Here is a 5,832-nt window from a genome sequence, read left to right on the forward strand (position 1 = left end):
AAATCAATAAGAAGAAACATAGAAACAGATAAAGAAGACTCGCAACGATCTCTCGACGATGATTCTTCAATCTCTGCTCCCGGGAAACTCCGTTTTGATTCTCTCTCGAGTTCTCTGGCTTCTGCTGTGATCTCTCGATGATCTCTGAAGCTCAAGACGTCTCCTATTTATTTGCTTGGCAGCTGGGCTTCTTCCTTTGCTGAAAACGGAAGTCCGGATGCAAAATAGGAAGTTTTCCCGTAATGCAACACGGCCGTGTCGAATGCAACACGGTCCGTGTCAATTCTCTGTTAAAAATCTGCACTTTAGACTTGGGCTGAACACGGCCGAGTTTGAATCAACACGGCCGTGTCGAATGCCAACACGGTCCGTGTCAATTCTCTGAGCAAAACTTCACTTTTTTCAGCACGGACACAACACGGCCGTGTCGAATGCAACACGGTCCGTGTCGATTCTTCAACTCGAACATGCTTGACAGATTTGCTCATAACATTCTGCTCCAATGTCGGATTTGTGCGATCTTGGTGTCTATGCGTAGATATTGAAGAGAGCTTTCCAATGAGGTAGAGAACACGCAATTTGGACTTGTAGAGTGGAAGTTATTAAACTTGCAAGATTTGTCTTTTTAGGCTTCGTGTTTTTCCCCGGAACAACTCCAAATGTTCCCGTTTCGTCTGTGATGTTCCGTAGTCCATATTTTCCACTCCTTTTGCTCTCTTTTATGCATGAATACCTGTTTTGATACCAAAGAAAGCAACCAAGCAATATCGAGACCAAATGTGCTCTAGAATGCCTATAAATATGCAAAACCGAGTAAAATGCACTAGACATCCTATACCAAAATGTCACCAAAATACATGTCATCAAGTTGCCATGGAAGAGATCAGATCCTGGTAGTTTTTCGATTCCCTACAAAATCGGAAACATTGAGATTGATCGTGCATTGTGCGACCTTGGTGCTAGCGTCAGTTTACCACCGTTGTCCATTTACAAGAAGCTTAATATTGGCGAGCTTAAGCCGACACGGATGGCGCTACAACTAGCGGATCGGTCTGTTAAGTATCCCGCAGGTATTCTCGAGGACGTTCCTTTAAAAGTCGGGGATTATTATGTCCCCGTTGATTTTGTTGTTTTAGACATGGATGAAGACTCGAAGATACCGATTATTTTGGGCCGACCGTTTCTGAATATGGCCGAAGCGGCAGTACATGTCCGAGCTGGTCGTCTTACCATGAAGATAGGTGATGAGACTGTTGAGTTCACTTTAGATCACAACATGAAACAACCATCCACTACCGACTCAGCATGCTACATTGATGTACATGAGATTTTGACCCAAGAGGTATTTGATCAGTTTCGGGACATTGATCGACTTGAAATATGGCTCCTAGCATCTGATACGAGTATCTACAGTAATTGGGAGGATAATACGGAGCTTACACGGGTCTTGGACGACGGTTTGGACCAAAAATCGGAATCTGTACAGACAATGGAAACAGACCGGTTCCATATGGAACTGGACCGGTTCCAATCTCGGCCAAAAAGTAGTTTTACTCAGACAATGGAAACGGACCGGTTCCATATGGAACCAGACCGGTTCCACCCTCTGAGCCCCATGGACGTTTTTCACGTCGACGCATCCGATACCTCTACGAACATCTCCGAACCCTCCACAACGACTATTAAAGACGTTCTAGAGCCCAGAGAGCCACCACTTAGCACGAGGACGCTGAATAAAGCTGATTGGAGTTTAGAAAATGCCCTGAAGGTGGAGATGAAGCCCTTACCCGAAGGGCTCAGGTATGCTTTCCTTGGACCTAACTCGACTTATCCGATTATAGTGAATGCTGCATTACTAGAACCCCAGGTGGAACAGTTGAGTGATTTGCTTAGATGTTATAGGGGTGTTCTTGGATATACTTTAGATGATATTAAGGGACTTAGCCCTTTGTTATGCATGCATCGTATTCACTTAGATGATAAGTCGAAATCCTCTGTTGAGCATCAGCATAGATTGAATCCGACGATGAAAGAGGTAGTTAGGAAAGAGGTGATGAAGCTGCTAGATGCGGGTATTATATACCCTATTTAGGATAGTACATGGGTGAGTCCTATGCACGTTATACCCAAGAAGGGAGGCATGACCGTGATCCAAAACGAGAAGAACGAGCTTATTCCTACGCGGACGGTCACGGGATGGAGGATGTGCATCGACTATCGTAAGTTGAACTCCAACACCCGGAAGGATCACTTTCCTTTGCCTTTTATTGATCAGATGTTAGAGAGACTTGCACTCCACTCGTACTTTTGCTTTCTAGACGGCTACTCGGGATTCTTTCAGATCCCCATTCACGTGAGCGACCAGGAGAAGACCACCTTTACTTGTCCTTATGGCATGCTTGCTTATCGTCGTATGCCCTTTGGATTATGTAATGCACCTGCCACTTTTCAGAGATGCATGACTGCTATATTTTCTGATGTGATTGAAGATATTATGGAGGTGTTCATGGACGACTTCTCTGTCCATGGACCCTCATTTGACGTTTGTTTGGCCAATTTGCATCGAGTTTTAGACAGGTGTGCAGCGGCCAACTTAGTCCTCAACTGGGAGAAGTGTCACTTCATGGTGCAAGAAGGGATTGTTTTAGAACATAAGGTGTCTTCTAGGGGAATCGAGGTAGACAGAGCGAAGATAGAGGTTATTGAGAAGCTTTCACCGCCCGTGAACGTCAAAGGCATCTGCAGTTTTCTAGGACATGCGGGATTTTATCGACGGTTCATCAAGGACTTCTCCAAGATCTCTAGACCACTTACCGAGCTATTGGCGAAAGATGTACCATTCAGGTTCACTGCAGAATGCTGAAGGCCTTCCACACTTTGAAGGCAGCTCTGATCTCACCACCGATCATATAGCCCCCCGATTGGACTCTATCACTTGAGCTGATGTGCGATGCTAGCGATTATGCGTTTGGAGCGGTGCTGGGGCAGAAGAAGGTTCACAAAACCACGCCATCTACTATGCGAGTCGGACTCTTGATGATGCGCAGGTAAATTACACTACTACTGAGAAAGAGTTACTTGCTGTGGTGTTTGCTTTTGAGAAATTCAGGTCGTACTTGGTGGGACGGAAAGTGATTGTATACTCAGACCACGCGGCCTTGAAGTACTTGCTGACGAAGAAAGACGTCAAACCTCGACTGATTCGATGGATGCTACTCATACAAGAGTTTGACGTCGAGATTCGGGATCGCAAAGGCACGGAGAACACAGTTGCAGATCACCTTTCACGCCTTGCGATACCCGATCCTCTCTTGATCGATGATTCTTTGCGAGAGGAACAGATTATGGTAGTCACTACCCGATAGAAGACCCATGGTACGCACACTACGTGAACTATCTGGTCTCTCGAGTAATCCCGTCCAAGCTTAATTATAACGGAAGGAAGAAGTTCCTCCATGACGTACAAGATTATTTCTGGGATGATCCGTTTTTGTTCAAACGTGGTACCGATGGGATGTTCAGACGATGCATTCCCGAGGAAGAAGTGCAACAGGTAATTTTCCATTGCCACTCTTCTGATTATGCAGGTCATTTCACCGCTTCGAAGACCACAACGAAGATTCTACAAGCGGGATTCTATTGGCCTACGATGTTCAAGGATGTCCATAGGTATGTCGCCTCATGTGATTCTTGCCAACGCACAGGTAACATTTCTAGATGCCATGAGACGCCTCAGAATTATATTCTAGAAGTGGAACCTTTTGATGTTTGGGGCATAGACTTTATGGGTCCTTTTCCATCATCATGTGGGAACGTGTATATCTTAGTTACGGTTGATTATGTGACTAAGTGGGTAGAGGTATTGGCTAGCGCGAGGAATGATGCTAAGATTGTGGTAAGGTTAATTAAACAGATTATTTTTCCACATTTTGGTGTTCCTCGTGTTGTGATTAGCGATGGCGGCACACATTTTGTCAACCGGGTCATCGAGACACTACTGAAGAAGTACGGGGTTCACCATCGGATTGCTACTCCGTATCATCCTCAGACTAGCGGACAAGTGCAGATTTCTAACTGGGAGATCAAGTCCATCTTGGAGAAGACCGTTGCTAAGTCACGCAAAGATTGGTCACAAAACGCCGATTGGTATGACTCCATTCCAATTAGTCTACAGAAAAGCATGTCATCTACCAGTTGAGCTCGAGCACAAAGCGTATTGGGCAATCAAGGCGCTCAACTATGACATGAAAACTGCTGCAGAGAAATGCGAGCTCCAACTTCACCATCTTGAGGAGATCAGACTTGACGCATATGAGAACGCGAAGATCTACAAGGAGAGAACAAAGAAATGGCACGATCGAGACATTATTCAGCGATCATTCCACTCAGGTGATCTTGTCCTTCTCTTTAACTCTCGTTTGCGATTGTTTCCAGGGAAGCTGAACTCTAAGTGGTCCGGCCCGTTCAAGATCCATCGAGTTTTCGACCACGGAGCGGTGGAACTATATGACAGCAAGGGTAGCACATTCAAGGTAAATGCACAGCGTCTGAAGTTGTATAACCCGGCCGATCCTATAGGAGAGAGAGGTGTTCTTCCTCTCACATTGCCACCACCTGCCTAATCTCACATACGGTCTAGCTAATGACCATAAAGAAGCGCTTCTCGGGAGGCAACCCGAGGTCTTTTTTAGACTTAGGTTTTTCTTTTTGGATTCTTTCTTTTTGGACTTTAGATCTTTGCATTAGACCTGAGATTTTGGATTAGGGAGCTTACGCGGTGTTTTCCCTCGTGCATAGGACTGCATGGCATGATTTTCAGGTCATTCAGAGCGAAAAGTAGCGAAAACTTAAAGTTCCAGAAGTTCAAACCGACCTGTTCCATATGGAACCGGACCGGTTCCACTCTCTGAGATAACAGACCGGTTTGAATGCGAGGTAAGTGTGGATTTAGGAACCGACCGGTTCCATATGGAACCGGTCCGGTTCCATTTCGCCTTTTTAAACCCACAGTCGCGACAACTTCTCATCTCGCCGCTCTCTCTCCCTCTTTCGATCTCTCTCACCCAAATCCCGGTTTTCCTACACTTCACGCACAATATCCCTCCGGTATGTGCATTCCTATCACTCTTGCATGCTCCACTACGAGTTTTGGGTAGATTTGGGTGAACCCTAGGCGGATTTTTCGAGTTATTTTCGCTTTCTAGGTATTTACGGGAGATTTCACTTTGTTCGGGAAGTTTCAATGCGTATTGCGCGTGGATCTTGCTTGTTTTAGGCTAGATTTATGTTGTCCATGCGTCCTTTGATGGGTTCCTGGGATCTCTAGAGCGAATCCTATTCCTAAGAGATCGATTCTAGGGTTTGCACAGCGGATGTAAAACAAAAATTAATAAACCCTAGAACTATGCTTCTATGAATCGTAGAAACGTTAGAACGCTTATCTCAATCGATCTGGGGCCTGTATCAATTGAAGAATTCGTCTGATCACGAAAGGGAGGAAGAATACCTCGCCCTCTACACGTATCCACACCTCGGGATAAATTCCAACGGTTGGAACTCGTCTGCTAGGATCCGAATCTGCTATTCGGTTTCACGCTTCGAGAAAACGAGACTTAGAAACTCTTGGATCTTTTTGGATCTCACCAAAAGCTATCAAAAGTCTGCACCAGACGGATCTCTAAGTCTCTTTAACGATTAGGGTTTTAATCTCCTTCTTATAAGGTGATTTAACCCTAATTCGGTCTAATTTTCGAAAAACCCGAAACCTGGAACGGACGGTCCAGAAATACACGTGGACCGTCCGTTCCAGCAAGCCAGAACGGACGGTCTGCC

The sequence above is a fragment of the Tarenaya hassleriana genome, unplaced genomic scaffold (genome assembly GCF_000463585.1).
Source record: "Tarenaya hassleriana unplaced genomic scaffold, ASM46358v1 Cleome94, whole genome shotgun sequence".
Classification (NCBI taxonomy): Eukaryota; Viridiplantae; Streptophyta; class Magnoliopsida; order Brassicales; family Cleomaceae; genus Tarenaya; species Tarenaya hassleriana.